This window comes from Anastrepha obliqua, chromosome 5, assembly GCF_027943255.1.
Source record: "Anastrepha obliqua isolate idAnaObli1 chromosome 5, idAnaObli1_1.0, whole genome shotgun sequence".
Lineage (NCBI taxonomy): Eukaryota > Metazoa > Arthropoda > Insecta > Diptera > Tephritidae > Anastrepha > Anastrepha obliqua.
In genome coordinates this window covers 14228419-14254420 of record NC_072896.1, presented here as the reverse complement: position 1 = coordinate 14254420, position 26002 = coordinate 14228419, and the positions used below count along the sequence as shown (strand labels likewise).

At 32.5% G+C, this 26002-nt stretch overlaps 1 long non-coding RNA gene across 1 annotated transcript in view; it reads left to right on the top strand.

Moving 5' to 3' along the window:
- Nucleotides 1–25467, top strand: part of LOC129246827 (uncharacterized) — a 67374-nt gene extending 41907 nt beyond the window's left edge. Inside the window, exon 3 of the long non-coding RNA XR_008582517.1 lies at nucleotides 25384–25467. This is a non-coding gene — a long non-coding RNA (uncharacterized LOC129246827). The remainder of the gene's footprint in view (nucleotides 1–25383) is intronic.
- Nucleotides 25468–26002: the final 535 nt, after the last annotated feature.

Below are 26002 nucleotides of genomic sequence, written 5' to 3'. Positions count from 1 at the left end.
ACGACTGCGGCTGCTGCTGCAGTGCGCGGGTTTGACAATGAAGGACTCCGAAGACAATGTTGCTGGCCGTTGGTAGTTGCATGGCGTCGGTGGCGAAGGAGGCCAAATGTAGAAGATACAGCGCATTCTTGTCGCTTTAAAGTGTTAAGCGACCGACCGCGGTCCATCTCTCTATCTCCCTCTCAGCACAAGATAACTGCCTAAAATGTATGCGCAACAGACAAAGAATTGCATGGCTGCAGAAAAGAAAGCATGAAAACATTTTAAAATTAAACAAATGGGAAAGAAAGACAAATTTGAAACTGAAAAGCAAAAACAAAGAGTACTCGTATTCAAAAAGAGGGTATGCGGAGACAAATGCAGTTGTATAGTTTTTGGCTGTTTTTGTTTTTTTCTTTCTGTTTTTGCCCGTGGCGCAATGAATTTGAATGTCACTATATTCTTAGATAACAGTGCATACACACACGCGGCTAGTTTATATACACGCACAAGAGTGGCAAGTGAAGTTGAAGGTACTCTGGCGGCTGTTTTCGCTCTCTTGTTCTGGTCGGTGCTTTTGTTGCTGCAACATGAAATGTTGACTTCTTGGTATGCTGCGCTTAAATTGTAGGCTATTAGTCGCAAAAGCAGATGAAAATTTCAGCTCACTACGATATTTACTTTTTTCTATTATTATATTTTTTCTTTGTGTCACAAAAATGTGTGGCATGGGGAGTAATTGGATTTTCTTTGAATGTCAGAGCAAGAATTATTTTTTGTTTTCATATTGAAATTTATTTAATTGATTTAGGATTTTTACACATGAATAATGGAATGAAAAAAAATTTAATAGCTTTTTGCCAACTATAAGTCCAGTTTGGGCTGCCTGAAGTTACTTCTATTCAAAAACGGTTGAAAAATAAATAAATAAGTAGGAATTAGTGGGGTGTAGGATCGTTGCTTTGAGATGTTGAAATCCGAAAAAAATTCAAAATTGTGGTCTTCATTATTTTTGCATTGAAGTATACCTCGTTGTGTAACAAAAACTATGTAAATCGAGGTTTCAAACTTCATACAAAAATCAGAAAATTCTACAAACGTGTCATCCCGGTTTTCAAATAGAATTTCATTCATTTGGTTTATGAAGAAAATGCACAAGACCGCCAGGGGAAAAATTCATAAAAATTCCACCGGATTTTTCACCAACTTCAAACTAATACTTTACTATGAAATTGCGTACCAAAAATCTTTCTAGAAATTCTAATTAAAAAACATGGAATTGTGATGGGAAATTTGTAGAATTTTTCGAATTTTTTTAATTATAAAATTGTACTTATATGTGTTTTGTTAGAAAAAAACATATATTTATATTCTGTCAAAAAAGTACCGGGAATTGTTCAATAAAATGCAAAATAATTGTTAAATCATCAAAATTTATTTTGTTGCCTTCACAATAGGCTCCATTCGAAGCAATACACATGTGCCATCGATTAGTCCAGTCATCAAAGCACCTTTTAAACGCCTTTAAAAAGATCTGCTTCAGCTTCTTCAGCGAATTCTCCTTAATGGCCTCTATCGACGCAAAGCGGCGTCCGCGGAGTGGCAATTTAAGTTTTGGGAAAAGGAAAAAGCTGGTTGGTGGTTATCGATGTTTGATGATATTCGTCGAGTTTTTGGTCAAAAAATTATTCACAATGTGAGCTTTGTAAGACGGTGCGTTATCATGGTGCAAGATCCATGAGTTCTCTTTCCCCAAATTGGGCCGTTTCCTACGCACATTCTCTCTCAAGCGTCGCATAATTTCCAAATAATATTCTTTATTTACCGTAGAACCATTTGAAATGAATTCTGAGTGCACAACACCATGATAATCAAAGGAAACAAGTAGCATGACTTTCACTTTTGACCGACTTTGACGTGGCGTTTTGGGTTTCGGCTTATGTGGATAGCGCCATTGAGCCGCCTGTTGACAGGTTGACTGGTTTACATGTCAAACTCATACACCCACATCTCATCACCTGTTATGATGCGCTGGATAATCATTGGGTTCGAATTCACTTTGTTTATTTCTCTTTTTTTGGTGGGACAACTAGCAAATGTAGCACTCAGACATTAATTCAGTCCATTGTACTACACTTGGATTCCCTTTTAATTTTCTTTAAATCTACCTGATCTCCGAAGAAATCTGAGCAGATCTTGTGGTGTCAAGAAGCCAAAGATGGTCGTTTCTTAACACATCAGTGCCAAAGACCTCAAACCTGATTCGAGCGAAGGCGGAGCAGACCCACCGGAAGTGGTCCGCCGTCTCATCCTCCTCTTCACAAGCTGGGCAGAGTACACTGTCTCAGATGCTTAACCTTTCCACCTGGTGTAATATCCTTTGTGTTGTCCATTACCAAAGATGGTTTTTATTCGGGACTCTTCTCTAGCCAGTTTGGTTCGCCATTCTATGCCAACTTTGAGTCATCACGCGAGTGTTGAAAGAAAGCCGCTAGTGTGATGTAAGGGCTTCCCAATCCACCACCTGGGATGCGCCCGATAGGAGATCAGGCAAGTCCTCACTTGCTCAAGTATGTCTTAAGCCACCTTCTCTCGATGAATTTTTTGAAGGAAGTTCAACTCCCTTGGAACGAGTCGAGCAGCCCCGCGTCTTGGCGTCTCATACCCAATTGATGGTGTAAACTGTTGCGAATTTATTTGTGAGACACGCTAAGGTCACGAGCTACCTTCCTCAAACTTAAACGACTAGATCGGGGCAAATCTTCCACGACTTCTCGGTCCTCTGCAAAAGCCGTATACCACTGGTAGATCCGTGTTTTTGCTAAAGCACACACGCCATAGGCTTTCTTCAACATTTTCAACAATTCGACACACGAAACCCCGTTCAAAACACAAAATTTAAGACAAATTCTTTGTTCGATATTTTTATCCATAGTGAAAATCGCAGAGCGCAGCTGGGGTTGGCTGATATAATTAAATGCCAAAATCAAGCTAACTGCCAGATCACGCCCAAGCTCTACGACATTGTATCAGCATTCCAGCAAAAAAGTTCAGACATTTAATTTAATAAAAAATAATGAAATTTAAAAACAAAAATTGCAAGAAAGGGAAAAATGTTGTGTTGCTATCGTTTTATCGTTAGGAGTAGCTTGCGACCTATGGTAGGTTCAGCAGCTCCAAAAACATTGGAAGTTCCATCAGGTTTTTATAGTCAATATCGGTCGTATGTTGCTTAGTAAGTCGAATTGCCAATTTCTTGTGTGAATATTACTCACAGAAGTGAAATATCTCGCAAGGCTAAATTGTTGGTAGCCATTGTTTTTATTGTTTATTTATTTTTAGTGAATATTCGTCCCAGTGTTCGCCTAAAACCACAGCTAAACCTCTAATGCATACATTTTTAACTTCTTACTTTTGTAATAAGTTTTTTGACCGCCTAGCTTATCCCTCTCCTTCATAAGGGAATACAAAAAAGTGGTTCATGCTTGAAAAATCTAAAGCTTTTGAGCTTAAATGCCAACTTGGCAAATTAGTATTGCCTGTGTTCAGTCAAAAGTCTTCAAATATATTGCAAACAAGTTCGAAGGTATTAAAAATCGTTTTTGTTAAACCACAATAATTACTGTGTAAAATATTTATAGCATAATTTGCCACTTTTTCATGATAACCTCCGCTTGCGACGCAACCATTTCACCGCAATAATTCGAAAGAGTGATGGAGGGGAATAGCTTAAAAGTGAGAGGAAGCAACCCTAATAAAAGTCACTCACAGTCTAAAGATGGAGAAAACGTTGACTCTGTGTTCAAGCGCGCACTGCCCTTTATCAAAAGCGAAACGAGCCGGAAAAGTGTTGGGCCGAGGTAAAGAAGCCAAAGATTTTGTGAAAAGACAAGCACAGGACACAAATAAGAAGCGAAAGGAAAATGACAGCGAGGCGTACTAAAATGACCAGCTGACCAAAGCGGCGCAAGTCAGAACATTCCACTTCTGATGCTTAACGGCAGTTGTGAATAAACTTTTAAAGACTTTTTTACGAGTGCTTAATAAAAGCTTGAAGGAAAAAGTGTATTAAAGCTGCGAGACAATGTAGAGTGGATGCGTGATTTAGGAGAAGGAGGAGGTCAAGGGTCAGTTAACGAAAATTAACGAGCCAGACTAATAAAATATGAATGGGGAGAAGGCAAAGGAAATGAAATGGCTTAACATTTATAAAGAGGAAGCTTTGTTGGCAACTTGTTTTACATTAAAACATAAAGTAACATTTAAGCGTTATGTTTCGGCCAACAACAAAAGTATACGGTGGCAACTTCAAGGAAGTGTACATACATATACATACATACATAATTTTGGCTAATGACCAAAAACTTTTTCCACATTTTCGTTAATGTGATGACTAAACTTGCAAGAGAGTAGAAGGTGAAACGAAAAACAAATGAAAAGCAAAACGCAAAAGTTATGTACACTTGTGTTCGCAATAATAGTAGCGCGCTATAGTGGGAAAGTTTTAGAATATTTAATTATTTGATATATAATTTTCGTTTAATTTTATTTTATTGCAAATTTTTTTTCAATTTTAGTTATGTATCTACACTTATGTTCGGAATAATAGCAGCGCGCTATAGTAGGAAATTTTTAGATTATGTAATTATTTGATTTTATGTTTTACATTTTTTAATAAACAAAGTTTTTTTTTTAATTTTCTTTAATTTAATTTTTTTTTTTTATTTTGTTTTTAATTTTGTATTTAATTTTTTTTTTAAATTTTTGCATTCGTCATATGCATGGTGGACGAGAAAATAGTATCCCGTTGTAGTGCAAATTTTAAGAATATTTAATTATTTGATATATAATATTAGTTTGATTTTTTTTTACATTTTTTTTAGTTAAAAAAAAAAAACATTTTTTTAATTTTTATTTTATTTAATTTTGGTTTTTATTTTTATTTTTACATTTTTTTAATAAAAATATACAAGGTGGCGCAAAATTAATCGTCCAATTTTTTTTTACGCCTTTGAACCAACTTTTTATTGCTTAATCATTAATCATCTTCAGTAATCAAATAAATTTGATATATAATTTTGGTTAGATTTTTTTTTATTTTTTGCATTGTTTTTAATGTACAAAGTTTTTTTTTAATTTTTTTTATTTATTTTTTTATTTCATATTGTTTTTAATTTTGTATTAATTTTTTTTATTATTTTTTTAAATTTGTTTTATAAAAATATACAAAGTGGCATAGAATTAATTATCCAATGTTTTTTTTTTTTGGACGAGATAATAGTATCCCGTTGTAGTGCAAATTTTTAGAATATTTAATTATTTGATATATAATTTTGGTTTGATTTTTTTTTTTTTGAAGTTTTTTAGTTAAAACAAAAATCTTTTAATTTTTATTTTATATTATTTAATTTTTTGTTTTTATTTTTTAATTTATAAAAATATACAAGTTGGCGCAAAATTAATCATCCATTTGTTGTTTTTTTTTTGGGACACCATTGAACCATCTTTTTATTGCTTAATAATCTTCAGTAATCAAACAAAAAAATAAAAATTTAGTATTATTAAATTTTTCATGAAAAACAATAAACAGCAATTAAATAAAAATCTTTAGTTTCACCTTTGTGCGCTCCTTTGCTTGTCTGTTTCAAGCTACAGCTGTCTTATTCACAACTATCAACGCTGCCGCCATTTGCAAAAATTATAAATCTTCCGATAGGCTGATTATTTCTCCGCCACGCTGTAGTTCATACTAAACAAAACCCTAATATGTGAAAGTTTGAAACTTTCTGTAAAATTTTAAAAATTTCAAAAAATGTGCATGAGAACTTCCAACTCATTAGTTAGAATTAAAAAACAAAAAAAAAATAAATAAACAATTTTGTGTATTCAGTTTTGTTCCTCATTCAATTTTAGAGTAATAAAGTGCAAGTTTGAAGTGGCTTGAGATTCCTGTTGATTTTTAATATTTATTTTTGAATAGAGTTAAATATTTTCTTCCACATAAGGAGGGCTCGATTGTGTTTTTTTTTTTTGTTTTATAGAGCAAATGCGCAAGTCCTCCAGCAAGAAAAAAATTGTCAAAACTCAATGGGGTTTTCACTTTCCCTTGCCACCTTCACTTCAAACTTACTTGTTATTAAACCAAATTTCAATGGGCTATAAAACCGCATATTCAAAATTTTTCCATAAATTTTGACTAAAAAGTTCGAAATTTTGATCAACGTTGTTGAATTTCTAAAAAATTTTGATATTTTTTGTTTTTCAAATTCGGAACTTTAAATTACATGGCTTTGCAGTATATTTTTATACAAAATTAAAAAAAATTCGAAAACTTGCAATATGTTGCGCTGCTATTATTGTCCACACAGTTGTATGTATGAAATTCGAATAAAAACTGCGAAGATGACATAAAAAGTTGACAACAGGAAATACCGGAAATTTTACAAATGACAAATCTAATAGCACAACTCATTGCAGGCTGCAAAGTAACAGCTGCGTCGACAGTAAACAGCATGCAAATACAGTGAGAAAGTGAGCTGGTTGGCTGGTGGTGGTGGTGCATGTGCTGAAAACAACATGAAATTCACCACAAAGTTCTCAAACTTCTTTCCAAGACAACTGACAACTGAAGCAAGCAAATGCGGCCAACACAACAATCACCGCCATCATAATTATCATCATTATTAACACGCTTCCGACACAAAAATGGGCAAAGCAAGCAAATATTCAACACCAGCACCAGCTGCTGACATGACCAAAGCCACCAGCAGTAACCAAAGATGCCCACACCGCATGCCCATCGAGTCACCAAGCAACCGCATTTACATAAAATAATATCATAGAAATCATTTTTAAGTACTCAGATTCTAATTCACATAAAACTTAATGAAATTGCGAAAATTCCTGAATACTTATTAATAATTTGAATGTAGAAAGTTTTTTTTTTTGTTCTACGAGCGGAGGGTCACTGACCTTAGAACAATGACAACGTTTCATTAAACAAATTATGAAGGACGCAGGACAAATTTGAAGTGAAGGTGAATGAATGGAGAATGAGGCAAAAGGAAGTGGAGTAAATGAAAGGTAGAAACCAAACCAGCCGTAATTTCCGAGGCTGGCAATTGACAAAGGATTTTTTTAGTATTGCTAAATCGTTGAAGGTAAAATGATGAAATCTAAATGACGCATTCCGTGGCCGATATTGGACAGAGAAAGCAATGCATTTTTGAGGTTGACCTGTTTTAATTAAACCAAAAAAACCTAACAATTTGAGGACTATGGGCATTGATATGCCTGGCAAAGTGCTTGATAAAAATTCTTGTTTGCTTCTAAAGTTTGTATACGCACGCGGTGTGGCTACTAAATATTAGATGAAGCTGTAAGCTGTAAATTATTTAACTTTCGTTGATATTTTGATATTTATTTATTCTCACCTCAAATATGAACCCTTTTCTGTGCGTCAAAAACACATAAAATCGATTTATAGAACATAATTCAGTCACAGACTCCTTCGGTTGAAGTTCTACATCTCCGAAAGTTTTTCTTGACAGTTCTACTCAACATTAAGGAAGAAAAAAAAAAAATTTTAAATAAAAAATAAAAAAAAATTTAAAAAGAATAGATTAAAGAAAATGAGCCAGTCACAGACTATTTCGTTTAAAATTCTAATCTCTACATGTTCCCTTGATTTGTTTGACATTTTGACACAATATTAAGGGGGGAGCCTGCTTTAGAGGCTTCAAAAAATCGATTTTTTCGTGGATTTTTTTGTGAAGGAAAGAAACATTCGATTGAAACGAAACTTTCAGGTGTTATTGTTATTCATTTCAACAGTCCTTTAAAATTTTTTCATTAAAATATATGTCATATTATGCCTGGTACAAGCATTTTGCCGAGGCGCCTCAAGTGTGCATGTGTCGTGCGGCGGGAAAGATGCAGGTTGCAATTTTCATCTGAAACCAAAAACCCCAAAAATTTTTTATTTTAGTATAGTATAGCTTCTAGTTAAACCAAGAAAATTAAACAAAAAGTGAGAAATTCAACAATTTTTCGCTAATTAAAAAAAATTTAATTTTTTTAGAAAAACAAATTCACTTCAGATTGTTTAAAAAGTGGGTTAATCATAACTTTCTTAAGATTTATTAGGTTCAACTAGAAGAGAATTTAATTCCGAATACATTCAATGTTATCTCGTTTCGATAGGACGTTTAACTGTTTCACTATCTTTCCCGCCAATTAGGAAAAATCGTAAAAATAAAAAACCGAGAAATCCCACTTCGAGCGATCCGGCCGCCCGTATACCTGTTCGACGCTTGCTCACAATTTCTTCTGTAACTCCGAAAATATTTTGAATTTACTTCTGAAATTTTGAGGACACATTCTAGGATAGTTTGGGAAGACATTTATGCAACAAAAAAATCGATTTTTGAAGCCTCTAAAGCAGCGCCCTTAAGGAACATTGAAAGAATTAAAAGAAGAATCGGTTTTTACGGAACATTAAAAAAATATAAAATAAATTAAAAAATAATAATAAATAGTTTGTTGTTTGTTGTTGATGGTTGTTCAGCAACACTTGGCGCTTCAGCAGCAATATTCTCAATGAACGTCGAGTTTATGGTCTGCCAGCTATTTTTTTTAATCCTGAACAGCACCAGTTTCTTGTAATTTTTCACCAATCTTTGAATTGTCAACTCAATTTTGCGATTGGTGTTTTTTAAACATCGGTCATTTTTATATTTATATTTCTTTTTTTACATCCCAATTCTTTTTTATTACATCTGTCCATGGACACTTAGTAACTTTTATAGTTTGGATGGGAGATTAATTGTAACTTTAAATTAGCTTTTAAATAAAATGTTTTAATGAATAGTTACATAACTTATAAAGGGGCTTCCAATAAGAGGTGTTATTTTAATATTCAAAGAAAGATGTTATTTTTTAATATAAATTATGGGATCTTTATTTCATTATAAAGAGGAAGGTATGCCGTTAATAGTGGAAAATAACATCAGGCAAATGACCACCACGACCACGCTTACAGGACAATGTCCTTTTCATGAAACTTTCCATAACCGAATGGCAAAGTGACTGCCCTATGTCCTCGATAAGCTCTCGAATTCCATCTTTGAGGTCTTGAATCGACCCTGGGCTGTTGGCGTAGACCTTCTCTTTCACGTGGGCCCAAAGAAAAACGTCTCAAGGTATTAAATCACAAGATCTCGGTGGTCAATTGTGATCACCTCTTCGAGAGCTAACACGATCCGGAAACTTTTCCCGTAAAAGATCAATGGTTTCGTTGCTTGTGTGGCACGTAGCGCCGTCTTGTTGAAAATAAACGTTATCCAGATCAATACCATCCAATTCCGACCATAAAAAATCGTTAATCATCTCTCGTGTTTAATACCTAACACTTGTTATTAGAAAACCCTTTATTATAATTAATTTTTATTATAAATAATATTATATTTATTTTTTTTGTATTTTTTATTTAGTTTTATTTATTTTTTTTTTTTTTGTTATTATTTTTTTATATATTATATATATTTTATAAATGTATTGTTTTTTATTTTTGTTTTTTTTTAATTTTTTATTTTTTTTTTTTAATTTTTTTATTTCATTTCTTCAAACGTACAAAATGATCAGGAATTAGAAAATGTATGCTTCAGAACCTAGTAAGTAGCCAAATGCATTAAAAATTTACAATATTTCAGAATTTTTTGGATTTTTAAGCGAAATTTTTAAAACTTTTAAATTTTGTCTTTTATACTTCTGAGATATTTTTACTCAAATGTTAGGTCTGTTTTTCGAGCATATTCGAAAAATCGAAATGCATAACTTTTCATTTTAAAATCTTTTTAGTGTGCCAATTGATCGGTTTAATAATAGCAAAAGAATAGCTTCACTCAGGACGATTTCTTAAAAATATGATAGCAAATATCATTTATATAACATATAGTATTTTCCAAGAGCTCTAATGGAAATATCGTTTAACTGGAGCGAAATTCCTATTTAGAAACAATGCAGCCAGCAAATAAATAATGGCATGCAATACAAATAACTTTTCTTGTCACATTTCATATCTTTCACTCAAATTAAAAAAATGACTGTAAAACACAATCAGCGACCATTCCATTAACTAGTCAAGTATACTGAAAATAGCGAAAACTACAGAACGTCATACGGTATGTATTGTGTAGCTATGTTTATTGGTCAATAAGTTTATTAAAATAGAAGCCCACCAACACACCTGCGACAACCAGCTAAATCCGCTCATTGCTACTCACTCAGCACACACACACGAAGCGTAACCTTCGCATAAGTAAATATGTGTACATATGTAAGTATATATGTGTGTTGTTGCCCCCCACCCCTTTCAGACTAACACTTGTTTCATTTCAAACATTTTCTGGGACACGTCAAATGTGTCCAATAAAAATTCAATGTTATTGTTATACGCAAAACAACTAAGCAGTGCGCTGCCGCTGCCAACAAAGCATTACCCTCATGAGTGCTATGTAGCCTATTTTAAGGCGCTCAACCCTTACAACGACAAGCACATATAACACTCCGTATGCCGATGTAGAATGCTGAAATGCAGGTTTAGAATATTCATAAACAAAACAACAGCTGTGTAGATACTTGATTTGAATATGGATTTTTCCACTCAGCGTTTTTTTTCTTGTCCTCTTTCTTCATTTCTTTCATTTATTGTTTGTATATTAAGACATGAAATTGTTTGCATTAAGGCTTTTATGAAGAACATCTAGCGCTTTCATAAAATTAGCATAGCTTTCAGCTTCTATATACTCTGACACATTTCTCATATTCTTTATTTCCTATTCCATATTTGACAGCACATGCGAGGGCATTTTACTTTTTATCATTTGGGGCGTTGTTGTGCCATTAAATCGAATTTACTGAATATATGGAAATTGATCGTGAAACCGGATGGCGGCCGATAAAGGTATGGGTGGGAGCATTTAATGTTCAATAATATCGCATAATGTTAATTAGAGTGAAAGCAAGTAAAATGTGTGAGGAAAGTTATCAATGGCGGATACACTTGTAATGATGATGATATGCGCCTGGAGATATGCAATCGAAAAATAATGGTGTATGTATATGTTGGGCGGTGGCACTTCCTCCTAGCCGAGTTTAGTTAACGAAATGCGTATCCTCTTGCTTTTATACAGTGTAAACTGCTCGATACGTCCTTGAATTTCTGAATCTCAGATTTTTCTTGTACTTGGTTGGTAATATTGTTGTATTTGGTTGGAGTGTATTTGAGATGTGCCAAACTAAATCGAAAAATTCTTTTGGTGTCTAAATGGGCACAGAATCTAGTTTTTCATGGCTAACCATCTTTTTTTGTGCCACCATTCCATCACACTTTTTTCAAGAACCAGTAGATTTAGAGATAAAAATCCCTGAAAATTCCTTTTGGCACTCTTCACATAAGTAAATAAGTTAACAAAGCAGCAACAAAATCTGAATTTCAGTCGTTCACGGAGGTTTTTTTTGGAAGTAAGGCTTATTAAAATTTTACAAATGTTGGATGCAAATAAAAAAAAAAAATTTTACATTCTCCAAAAAACAAGCAAAAAAAAAACAACAAAACTTAGAAATTTCCAAAATCCACAAAAAAACAAAGTTAGAAAATTTCAAAAATCTAAAAAAAAAATAATTAGAGATTTCAAACATTCAAAAAAAATTTAAAAAAACGTTTTTGAGAAAAAATTTGAATTTCAGTCGTTCACGCAGGTTTTTGTTTTCGAAGTGAGCTTAATTAGAATTTTAAAAATGTTGGGTGGAAATAAAACAATAAAATTTTCTTCAGACAACAAACAAAACATTAAAACATTAGAAATTTCAAAAATCCAAAAAAAAAATTTTTAATTTCAAAAATCAAAACAAAAAAAAACAAAAATAGAAATTTCAAAAATCAAAAAAAAAGATTCATGATTCAATTATTAAAGGTTTGCTCACTAGTGACATTCGATTTTTGACACTCGCTTACAAAAGGTTGTATTTAAGAAGATGCATAAAAAGGAAAAAATTAAATCCTTTTTGCGAGAAATGGTAGCAAAATAGTATTTTGTTACTTAAATGGAAACAAACTGCTAACGGTTTAAAACATAAATTTTAATTAATATTTGAAGGTTAATTATGGTATAGATAGAAGTGATTAGCGGAAATAGCCAAGTCTAATATTAAAACAAGAAACTATTTCACATAATCCAAGATTTTATTTTGTGAATTAATTTTTAAATTTAAAACCAATAGCGAAGTTTCGCCAATATGAAACTATTTTGTTAAAAATAAATAAATAATTGGCACGTACAATTCTGTTAGGTGTTTCGCCGAGATCCTCCTCCTATTTGTAGCGCGCGTTCCACAATTGGAAGGCCCTACAGTTTTAAGCCGATTCCGGTAGATGGTTTTTTATGAGAAGCTCTTTCATACTGGTACTGTGCTTTTCTAAGCCTCCTCTGGACACTTCATCCATCCATAGGAAGGTGGGCTCATTGGAAACAAGTTCTGCCAACTTTTTTATAATGAGGTCTGTAATGTAATCGATTGCGTCGGGACTATTCAATAATTATCGCTGCTGTAACTCTTTAGGAAACGCTAGCTCTTTGCAAAACATGAGTTCCGTTTAAATCACCACATCATAAGAAATAAAGCTTTGTAAGTTCTCCATCTCGATCTCGGATTGCGTCAAATACTCTATCATGTCCTGACTTAAGCGGTATGTATTCCATGTCATACTACCATAGTCCTGAACATACCGATGAAAACTCTTGAGCGAGTTGTTGCTCGTAAGTAGTCCATTTTGAAAATGAAATGTTTTTTCAACAAATTTTACTTTTCCTCCACTTTTAGTCAAAGTTTCTACAGCTAGCAACCCAGTGTCTTGCTAAGGGAGCCGATTTGTCAAGAGGGAATGAGAAAGCTGCTTACTGAGCAAACCTTTTATTATTGAATCATGAAAAAGATTAAACTTTTTTCTGAGAAAAAATTTGAGTTTCAGACGTTCACGCAGGTTTTTTTCGAAGTGAGCTTTATTAGAATTTTAAAAACGTTTTAAAATTAAAATTTCTGAATTTTCTAAACAAATAAATACAAAAAAAATTTAAAACTAAGAAAAAATTAGAATTTCAAACGTTTACGCAGGTTTTTTTCGAAGTGAGGTTTATTAGAATTTTAAAAATGTTGGATGAAAATAAAAACAAAAAACTTTCTTAAGCATATTTTAGAAATTACATAAATCAAAAAAAAAAAAAATAAGAAATTTCAAAAATTCAAAAAAAAAAATTGCAAAACTCTATTTTGAGAAAAAATTTGAATTTCAGTTGTTCACGCAGGTTTTTCGAAGTGAGCTTTATTAGAATTTTAAAAATGTTGGGTAGAAATAAAAAAATCAAATTTTCTGAATTCTCCAAAAAACAAGCAAAAGAATAAAAAAACTTTTTTTTTTAGAATTTGTGTTATTGTATCGTAATTTTTTCATTCTCAATAAATGTATCTAAAAACTTTGCTGGAAATAAAAACTTTGAATTTCCTAAATTCCAAAAAGCAAAGAAAAAGAAAATTGTATATTTAAATTAAAAGTAAAAAAAAAGTTTTTTAATTAAAAAAGATGTTAAAAAAAATTTATTAAAAGAGATGTAAACAACAGAAAATATTTATGAAGAAAGATGTGAAAAAAATGTTATTATATTTTTAAATTAAAAAAACACTTTTAAAAAAATTTAATGAAATTTTTAAAATAAAAAAAATTAATTAAATTTTTAAAATAAAAAAATGTTAAAAAAAGGTAATTATTATAATTTTTTAAATGTTTAAATTGAAAAACAAAAAAAATGGTTTTTGGGAATCCACAATTGGGGATCCTTCCGGGAGATTTTTACACGATTTGTAAGTGCACGAGTAATTTAAGGTTTTGTGTAACATAAATAATTAGTTCATTGTGCTATATTTGACTTTAACTAAATATTTTTGTTTAAGTATTTCATTAGTTTTTATTTTTTTTTTTTTTACTTTTTTTCTATTTTTATTTATTTAGTTTGCTAGTTCTTTTTATATCTTATAAACAAAATTTTAAGTGACTTTTGTTCGAATTTTCCATTATAAATTTTATCATTTTTAAAAGTTTTAACTGGAAATAAAACCTTCAAATTTTCTATATTCAGAAATAAAAACAAAAAAAATTATTTGTAAATTAAAAATTAAAAAAATTTTGTTTGAGAATCCACATTTGGCGATCCTACCAAAAGATTTTTACAAAATTTTGTTAGTATACAAACACTGTAGGGATTTTGTAAAATATAAATAATTAGTTAGTTTTACTAATATATATTTGACTTTAATAAATTAAGTAATTAATTTAAAAATTATTATTTTTTGTTTTTAATTGTTATTAATTATTTTTTTTATTTTTTTATGTTTGTTTTGTTTTCTATTTCAGGTTTGTTAGAATTGTCTATTATTATTATTTTTTCATTTTCAATAAATTTATAAATATATTGAAAAATTTTAGATGGAAACACAAAAATTAGAATTTTCGCAGTTCCAAAAAAAGAAAGAAAAAAATTGTATTTACTTTTATGTAAAAAATAAAAGTGTATTTTTAAGTTAAAAAAAATTGCTTTTTAATTTCAAAATTAATAAAATCCAATTTGAATACAATTTTTTTAAATTTTAATTAATTTTTGAATTTTTGAATATGCATTTTTTAATTAAAAAAGAAATTCACAATTAGCGATCTTGCCAGCAGATTTTTATTGGATTTTGGTGGTGCACAAGTAATGTAAAGGTTTTATGAAATATAACATGAAATATGACCTTAAGTATTTATGTTTAAGTGATTTACTACTTCTTAATATTTTCATTTCTTCTGTATTTTGTACTTTTTTTCATTTTATTTTAATGTTGTTGTTGCTATTTTTTTATTATTAAGTGTTTAGTATGTTGAAGTGTTTTGCTGTTTTTTTTTATTTTAATTTTTATTTTTTTTATTTATTTTTATTTTGTTTTTTTTTGTTGTTTTATTTTTATATTTTCATTGTTAGAAAATTACTTGAAAATTATGCCAGAAATAAAACCATTTTATTTTTTAAGTACGCAAAAAAAAAACATATTTGAGAATTCGCAATGAGCAATATTTCTGAAGCTATAAAACATTTAATTGAATTCCTTAACTTATTTCATTTTTTAAATATTTCAAAGTCATAATCTGCCCTACAACTAAATAATTCAACGTTAATCGGCTAATAAGCGCGAAAGTGTGCACAATTTTCCAGAGGTAATCGATAAACCGCAGTTCGATTAACACACACCATAGTAAATGCATAGTTACATCAAGAAAATTACTTACTAAATTAAATTCACACTATTCTGCTAAGCAGACTGCTGAAAGCATGCGGCTTGAAACTATTAACTCGATTTCCAAGTCAATCACCACTTTCCGCTCCACTATTTTCTACGCCATTTTCTTCGCACCTTCACTGATTTTATTTTGCGCAAAATCTATTAACAATTTCGTGGTTTACACAACTAAACCCACGCCACTCAGCTAACAAGACCGAAAGTATGCAATGTAAAATGCTACTTATGCATGTAGCGACCTCGGCAGCTCCCACAACGGCGCAGAATGGGCAAAACCTTTTGTTTGCTAAAATAAAATAAACAAACAAGCAGCTACCTTGTCTCAGCTGCCGCCCGCCATACAGCAAAAAATAAAGAAGAAAAGTTGCGATGACAGCAAAACCTACAAGCACTCACAACAGCAGCAGCAGGAGCAGCTTGTTAGCGGCGCGTCTCAGCTGCATGTTGTGTCAGTAGCTGTGCAAAGAAGGGAAACGAAAAAAAAACATTCAATATAAAATTTGCATTTTTCAATTTTCACAGCTTAAACAAGCCATGTTAAGTTAAAACGCCAACTACAGTGGCTGGCGAGTAGCTCAAAGATAACAAAAACAACAATAATAAATGCAAAAATATCTAGTAAGAAAATTGCTAAACATCAGTGTGCTAGTGTATTAGCGTATCAGTGTATAGGTAAAGCAACAGCAGCGATGTCGGCCAACAAACTCTTTTTCTCTTCCTCCTCTCTCATCCAACTTTGCTGACGGCTGGTGGTGCTCCACGGCGAATAGGAATTTCAATATTTATAGAAAAATTATGCAAAACAGGCAAATTTTACAGCATACAATGTGAGTGCGTACACACATACATACACACATACACACACACAGCCCATTTGCCAATTTGAAAGTGACGGTGTGTTTGTATGCATTAAGGCCACTAAGGCCATTTGGCTGAAAGAATTTTTTTTTTGTTTTTTGTAATTTTCTGCCGAACCAGAAAAGCGCGTATTCTCTACTTAACTGTTATGGCGCAAATTGTACAGTCTCGTCAATTCATTTAGTGCAGTACATTTCCTTCGTAATTCGTTTATTATTTACTTTAGCCTCCCGCTCATTTGAATTTTCTTGCCAACTTTCAACGACGCTGTTAAGCCAAATGATAATAATATGCATTAAATTATTCATCAAGGTTCATAAACTTAAAAACCAATGCGCGTGGTGTCGGCTGTGATTTTGATAATACGCGTCATTAGGGATGAATTTGAAATGAAAGTCAGTGACTTTGTTTTGTGTTGATTATGAAATGTCAATTTTACTGTATTTTGCTTTCTGATGAATGTTGTTTACACTTTTGACACAATACTTGTGAATTTTGAATTGAAATTTTTTTTTTTTTATTCTCGAATAAAAGTGGGTGGAAAAACTTCTTCTTCTTATTCTTTTATTATAGGTTTTCACCTGTTTTTCTTCACACAATTACATAGTTATAAATTCATACAAAGTATTATTAAAATTCAAAATGACGAAATGTTATTGTCCTTCCGCTGAAGTCGAAATCCAGCTTTCGCGCCATCTCTTTGGTGGTCTTCCAGGTCCGCGCTTTCGATATGGTATATAGTCCCTCGCTATTCGGATAATTCTGTCGTCACTAGCTCTAGAAACGTGATCATTCCAAGCTCGTCTTCTTGTTCTATAAACTTCACTATGTCATTAACGCCAGTTTCGTCACGAATGGTCTCGTTTCTAATGCAGTCAAGACGTGTTTTTCCTACGATGGATCGTAGAACTTGCATTTCAGCTGTACGCAGTAGCTGTTTTGTTTTTGCATTTTCAGCTCGTGCTTCGGCTCCATAGGTCAGGATTGGTCTTATTACAGTCTTGTACATATATACGCGTCTTGCTTTCAGTTGTCATATATATGTTCCACCATACAACATCCCTAATGCAACCCGCAATACGTGCGCCCTGCATGCATCTCTCTCTGACTTCCTTAATAATGTCCGGTTACTGGGATATTTCTATCCCCAGGTATTTAAATTTCATAACTTGCTCTATCATCGTCCTTTCTATTTGAAGTTTGCATCTGATCGCATTCTTGGCAACTTAAATTTTTTTTTTTTTTCTGGAGACCTGCATATTAAACTGTTTGGCTGTAACTACAAACTTATGTAGTAATCTTTGCAAATTTGTCTTCAGAGTGCGCATCATGGCATCATCTGCATAACATAAAATTGGTATGCCCATGTTATTAGGACGATACCCATCCAATGACTTGACTTCTTTTATTATTTCACCCATTATCGTATTGAAGAGTATTGGGCTCAGCGAGTCTCCTTGTCGTATTCCGCTTGCGCATGGAACTTCGTTGATATATTTTCCATCTATTCTTATTTTTGTTTTGCAATCACAGTTCAGGTTTTTAATGATGGTAAGAATGTCTGCAGGTACACCTTGTTTGGCCAAGTTGTTCAAAACATCTTGCAGTTTGACTCGGTCGAATGCTTTTGTTAAGTCAACAAAGCACATACTCGTAACTCCCTTCCTTCAAGAAACTCAAATTTCAAGCAACACTCAAACGATAATAGCTTAACTACCGCTAGTTCGGTTCGTGCTCACATTTAAATACTTTATGAAGCAGCTGAAATAAATATTATGCAGCTATTTTAGAAGAAAAATTATGAAGTTGGTTTTTCTCATATATTCATTTATTTAGCTTAGTGTATTTTTCCACGAGCTACGCGAACCCTGTATCGAATATAAAAATATCATTAATTCAAATTTCCCCTCGTAAGTGATGTAGAGGTTCGTTTAATGTTTCTTTTATTACTGTCTGTTATTTACACTTAGAACTCGGAATCACTCAACTGTTCTTTCACTACCATCGATTCACGCCAGTCTTTATAAAGGGTGGTTAAGTTTCAAGGGCCGGTGTTGATTTTGAATAAAATAAAATTTTTTTAGGAAATTATTGTCATTTCTCTCTATTATGATAATATTGGTATGGCTCAATTACGTATGGAACAAAATATCGGCCAAATGGCCGCCGCGGCTTCGGCGGCACACCTCCATCCGATGGTCCAAATTTTCGATGACGCTGAGGCATAATTGAGGTTCTATGCCGTTAATGTGCCGAATTATTTCATCCTTCAGCTCTTGAATTGTTGCTGGCTTATCGATGTACACCTTTCCTTTCAAATAACCCCAAAGAAAGAAGTCCCACGGTGTCAAATTACACGATCTTGGTGGCCAATTGACATCGCCGCGACGTGAGATTATTCGTCCTTTAAATTTTTCGCGCAAAAGAGCCATTGTTTCGTTAGCTGTGTGACAAGTGGCACTGCCCTGTTGAAACCACATATCGTCCACATCCATATCTTCCTATTCGGACCATAAAAAGTTCGTTATCATCTCACGATAGCCAACACTATTCACAGTAACTGCCTGACCGGCCTCATTTTGGAAAAAATACGGCCCAATGATGCCGCCGGCCCATAAACCGCACCAAACAGTCATGCTTTGTGGGTGCATTGGTTTTTCGGCAATCACTCTTGGATTATCCTTCGCCCAAATGCGGCAATTCTCTGCTTATTGACAAATCCACTGAGCCGAATATGTGCCTCATCACTGAAGATGATTTTCTTCGAAAATTGGTCATTCACTGTTGCCATTTTACTGCCACCATTCTGACCATTGACGACGCTTGAAATGGTCAAGAGGCTTTAGTTCTTGAGTCAATTGCACCTTGTAAGCGTGTAAATGCAAGTCTTTATGCATAATGTTCATCAACGACGAACGTGTGAGGTGCAATTGTTGGGCACGACGACGAGTTGAGGTGGACGGCTCTTCAACCACACTATCGCGAACAGCAGCAATATTTTCACGAAGTGCGCGATATGCATTTTGATTTGAACGCTCGCTTTCATAATAAGCCTGAATAACTTTAACGCTTTGCTCGATTGTGTATCTTTCCATGGTTCAAATTGAGTTAGTCTGAAATTGAAAAATGTCAAATGAAATGCAGAAAAAAAAACTTGAAGTTTAGGTGTGGTTCACATTCAACATCGGGCCTTAAAATTTAACCACCCTTTATTATGTACATTTGCTATCCAGGCACAAATTAACTCCTTCATAAAAAAGTTGCTGAAACTGAAATGTTGCATTCATAATGAGCAAAACTTTGGAAGAGTAAACGATCCCGGAGAAAACAGCAATCAACGGCTACTATTTAACTTTTTTTTATAATATTTTTATTTTGATGTTTCGTTTTTAATTTTTTTATTTTTGATGTTTCGTTTTAAATTTTTTTTTTTTTATTTGATGTTAGGTTTTTTTGTTTTTTTTTGTGTTTGGGTAGCCAGACTCAAGTGTACCCGAAAGTATGCTGCTAAGTTGCAAAAACTTTTGTGCACAGCTTACACATTTTTAATGAGTTCACATAGGTGACTGAGGGGGAGTGAAGTATCAAAGGCGAAGTTGTGTGGACGAAGAAGAAAATGCGTTTGTTACAATTATTTAACTTATTTTGTACGAACAGAACAAAAGTGCGTATGTAGTTCCGGCCTAGAGTCTGTAAGTGAGCAAATAATTTTTCGAAGGAGAAATCTATTAATTTTACAATTACACCCTGCAAATGGTAGAAATCTATTAATTTTATGTTCCGATTATTATTAAAAATCGTTTAAGGTATTTTATATTCAGCTTAAACTCAGCTTACCTGCCTTAATCTAAATAATTTTATCTTCACCTGACAGTCGGCTGCACATATCTCTTTTTGTTTTTTCTTGTTTTTTAATTCAATCACAACATAGCTTTGCTCAAATTGATGCTTACCGTTGCCTGCCGGGAGTGACTAAGTGTCATAGTATACGAGCAGGGCAGAAATTCAGTCTTGCAGCGAAAATTAATGCGTTGTTGTTGTCTGTTGGTATTTTGTTTTTATTTTTCGTCATTCATTTGCAAACAAGTCGTCAGCTCTTCTTTGTCTTGCTTAGAGCAAATATTTCCCCTCAGTTTATTTTAACTCAGAAAAATGGAAACACAGTTACTTTGTGCGCTTATTTTACAACTTTTTCTTCCGACTCTTTTCCTCCCACTCGTAATAGCTAAAGAGGCAAAAACAAATGTTGCTCGTTTTTTCCTGTTGCTTCACATTCCAACACCAATGCAACTACATACATACATGTGTATATGTACGTGTATACCTGCAAATGGAAACATGCATACCTGTGTGTAACTGTTTCACCGGTGATATGATTGGTATTTGGTTGGAGCAGCTGTTGAGAATGGTCGCGTTCCACACGGCTAGGTTTATGACGTGGAGAGGAGGAGTAGAAGTTTTTGCTACATTCAGTGTTGACGAAAGCGAGGTTTTAATTCCTGATAAACAAATCGCTTCGAGCACATTTTTGGTACACAAGAGTACATACTTGTATGGGTGTATATGCAAATATTAATACTTACACTCTTGTACTCGTATATGTACACTTCAGGGGAGGCCGAAAAATCAGCGTATTTAGCAAAAACAAAAAAAAAAAACAAAAATAGAATAAAAGTGGGAAACAGCTTCGGCTGTAGTGGAAATGTTTACTGATGTAATATTACCCTATTTGAGCTTTAATGCGTATGAGGCCTATTTTAGGGCGCCCAATTGTCACATACGGTGTGGAATTTTCGTAAAAACTGTTTTATATAAATTTTACATTTAAAGAAAAGAATTAAATTTTAAAAGAAATACAAAATAAAGGGTAGTTCATCGTGCGATTAGCATTTATACCGCCTATTTTTCTTCTACTCTTTTCCAGAGGCCATAATCATTCTGAGTTTCATCACAAAAAATATATTTAATCATTATTTTAAAATTTGCGATCCGTAATAATTACAAATTTGTGATTTTTATTGCATTTTTTGGATGATATAAGCATATTTAGAGTAATAATTTTTTGGCCACAAATGAAACCAATTTTTCAGATGTTATTCTTCGCTCTGAAAGAAGCGAAAAGAATTATTATTTTGAGAGCAATAATCATAATTTTTGAGTTGGAAATTTTTTATCAAAAATAATGATTCGTTTTTTAATTATATTATTATTATGTTTTTGTTTTTTTTTTGATTATAGAACTCAACCCTGATTATTGTTACAGGCAAATGACACAATTTATTTCTCAGGAATGCACAGAAGAGAAGGAGTTCTAATTCTTCGTGTGCTATTTCGCAAATGCTTTGGTCCCAGTACAATAGACTCAGGGCTCAGAAAGTCGTTGGAACTCTACGCCACTCAATTTCTAAACTCGTAGCTATTTTTACTGGTCATTGGACGATCGGCACACACGCAGAAAAGCTACATTGATGACTTTACCAGACCTTAAACCAAACTAAAATGAGACTCACTGTGGGGACATAGTTTTTCTTGAATGACATGTAGATTTTCAGTACCCCAATGCGGTGGTTTTTCTTATTAACGCAATGCAGATCTCTTTCTTTTTTGGATCACTTTTGCACCTTGTTCAACTAAGTATCGCTCCATGACTAAGTTTCCCAAAGCCTATAGTATCAATTGTCGGAAAAATATATATAAAAAAAATCAGTTGTCTGAAAAAAATGTATAAAAAAAAAACTAATTAATATATCATAAATAATTATTGTCAAAGATATGCATCTTCCTTGAATCACCTAAATCTATCACTTTAGATGCAACAATTTCTACACGGATACGAATACGAATGCGGTATTACAGATACTTTAAAATAAATCATAATTCAAATGCTTTATGTTTTACAATATGAAACCAATTCAGTCTCTTTTTCTCTCTGAGTGCCGAATACTAAGCAAACTCACGTTTTTTTTATATTGATATCAAATATACCCTGGACACCTACTTTTTGTATCCACCTGAGACCGTCAACTACATACATACGTAAACCAATCAATACTGAATCCAAAATTTATTAATCTCTCTGTATAAACGATTAATATATCCCATTTTTGTTGTAATTCAAAAGTAAAACCAAGAAAAAAATAATACGTAACACAAACAAATCACCCCTCATTGCGGTTGTTGATGAAATGAGTGCATCTGTGTGTACTCACCTGCGCTCAGTCGACGGTGAAGTTGTAGTTGTCTCCCACTTTGAATGGCTGTTTGAGCAAATAAAGTCATGTAATGATTTTAACTGAGTATGGTGCTTTATCTGCACACGGATTGCACAGTATCCGTTCGATATCTCACCAGCTGCGCCTCACAGCTCAAAACGAAATATATTTCCCATTTCAATGCGTTGTTTCGTTGATACAAATTGAAAGCTGTGATTTTAATTGACATTTGGAGTAGGATCGATTTACGTTTTTCTCTTTCTTTTTCTGCTCTTCCGAACTATCTCATATAGCCAGTCAGCCTGTTTGTTGGTATGCCGAGTGCTCAGCTTATTTAACAGAAATCCTATTGCTGCTGTCAAAGTTATTGGTTTTATCTCTATTTTTATACTTTGAAATGCTGTGATGTGTACGAGTATATTTCCGTGATGCGTGTATGTGCATGTATGATGTTGAAAAAGGCAAAAGTTTTCAAAAGTTCAAAAAGTATATTAGCACACGATTTCTAATTAGTACGGTTTGAACTAATTTTTTGCTGTTAATGATGCCGATGTTAATAGGTCTACATACTTACGACGAATTCATTGATTTGGGTTGATATGGGCACGAATAGGCGCGCAATAACTAAGAAGTGAAACTTTGAAGCAAATGTGCATAGATATGGGTCAAAGCAATTAGTACAGTGCGAAGTAGTTGTATATGTGCATACAGATGCAGGCATCTAAGTAAGCATAAAAGAGCAAACAAATTAGCACTTAGCTTTGACAAATCCATTCAGTAAGTTGATAAAATCGCATAAATTACCGTTTTGCCATACATTTATTCATATCTCGTCGGAGCTTTGTAGAGTTATTTTCAATTGAGTTGAAGTAGATTTTGTTCCGCAAGTTCACATTTGCGTTCATATTTGTGACTCGTTATTTTTTTTTCAGATTAGATGTAAATATCTACTTTGTGTATTATGTTTGGGACTCAATTAAGTGCACAATCCACTTTAAGCTGAGTTCTACTTCTTCGTTCAAGGTTCATATGAATGTGACTTTTTATATGCCCATTGCTCAGGTGGCATACTTTTTTGCGCTTCAGTTGTATTTTAATCTACATTTTCCTCTTTCAAGTACGTTTGTCAAATGGTGATAAGGTCGAAGATTTTTTTACTTCGTTTATTACTGATTATGAAAATATATGTCACAACATTTCTTTATAATAAAAGTATTTCAAATTAGAGAATGAACAACGCAGTTTTTTCAATAGAAATGTGTGCTTAAACGCGATGGAGAGTTCGAGGTACCTCTACTTTGCTCTCAGTGGATTTGACGGAATTGCTGTGTGTGTGTGACGCCGTACTTGAGCAATTTTTTCGTGTGCTGTTAACATTTTCACATCTCTCTCAAGCAACTGCGCCACGCACTCTCTGATGGGCGCAATCTTGTTTCTATCATTCTTGATGCTTAGCTATAGTTAGCAATATACATCTCATTTAAATGCCTGGATCTCTTAGCAAATGAGTTAATGCTACTTAACAGAAAATGTTAAGTTAACAGTCATAACCACATTACAGATCTAAGCTTCGATTTATAAGCGACTTTCAGGTGCGGCTAGAGCCGTAGCTGTACAAAAAGAAGGATTATTAATTCACCCCTTCTGATAAATTTACGAGTTGAGCGCATCGCACGCAATTTATGCGATACATGGTCGACTGTAGAAGTGGGGTATTTTAGGTAGTTTTAGTTAGTTAGTCTAAATAAATATTTTTCTATCCTACGAGTGTATGTTTTTATATTATTTTATTGCTGTGAAGTGTTTCAATTTATGATTTATACATTTTTCTAAATTTTTTTATAACAAGCCCGCAAAGCTGTTAAAGCATGCTTTTCAAAAAGGCACAAATCTAAGTGTTTTACGAAGTTATTAAAGCATAAACAAATTAGATTTTTTATATTTTTCTTGGATGTTTCTTAAAGTAGTAGTCCAGTGTAACGACCGAAATTTCGCCTTTTTTTCATGAATCTTTTTTAAAAAGAAAATAAAATGCGATCATTTTAAAATTTTTACATGTTTTTATTGGTATTACAATAAAAAAAAATTTTTTAAAGTTAATTTTATATTAATTTGCTTAAAATTTTTGACGTCAAAGTGGAGTCCTTAAAAAAATATGAGTTGGTTCGGGGAAACACACAGCCTTCCAAAGTCATCTGAACTAAAAAATTCAAAGAGATTATTAAATATACATAAAAATAAAAAAAAAAACAAAAACAAAATGGCGCACTTGTGAAAAAAGTTCTCAAAATCTAATTTTTTTTCTTCATAAATTGTTTGAATAAAATAGTTTATTATTAAAATTAAATGTTTTAAAGGTTCGGGATCTAGGTATGTGTGTCTAGAATAACGGGTTAAATTTTTAGCCAAATCGGTTGAATAGTTTTGAGTCAGTGATTCCCCAAAATTTCGAAAACATGGTTTTGAGAAAAACGCGTTTAAAGTTTCAGAGCAGCTGCTGCTGGCGTGTTACACGCTTTCATACACACTACGGCGCGCTCTCTTATTTTAGCTATAACTTTAAAAATAATTAAAAAAATAGTATATTTTAAGATGTTTTTCTTCCGAAAAATGTAAAAAAAAATTCGATTTTTTGAACTCGTCACACCGGGCTACTACCTTAAAAAAAGACATTTTTTATATACAGGTTCTTTCTTTAAATTCTGAAGCTTGCAACCTAAGCTCATATCACTTCTTATCACTTTTATATCGACGAATGGTTTTTGCATACAAACGGCGAATTCTGTTAAGCAGCGGAATTTTCATATAAATGTGTATTTAAAATATCAGATATTTAAAATATTTCTTTTTCCACATGCTTTTTCTTGTATTTTTTCTACAAAAATGCTACCACTTGGATCGCACTGTTTCACAAAAAAAAAATCTCAAATAACTGCGTACGAAACAGTATCGCGGAGATCGGCACCCATTAAGAAGAACAATAAAATACGCTCAAAACAGCCGCGTCTTTCCAAGAAAGTGAAATTTATCAGTAAGTATAAGAATTGAAGAATATTTAAAAAATGTTTGTTATTGAAATAATAGAAAGGTGCGTTTATGTTATATAGATTTTAATAATAAATGCCGAATAATTTAAATAATAATTACAAAAAAGCGTTGCTTTCATAATTTGAAAATCCTTAAAGGCGTATAATTTGTTTTTTTTTCTATTTTTTTATAGTTTGATATATAAAAAATCGGTAAGATTCCGATAATCCACGCTAAATATTTATCTACTCTAATTTAATAATTTTACATTTTTAGAGAGTCAGATCTCGTAAATTTTACGAGTTCATTTTAACCATTTCAACCATATTGCCCTGAGCATCGACTAGACTTATTATACAATAACTGAATAACTGCACTGAGAATTTCAAAATTGATTTTGAAATGATTGAGAAATGTAAAATAAAATTGCATTCTTGGATTTTTAAAAGAGATTAATTTTTTTTTTAATCAATTAACTACAGAAATTGAAAACTCAGATTTACAAAAACACAGAGCTCAAAAAATCCTTCTGGTTCTTT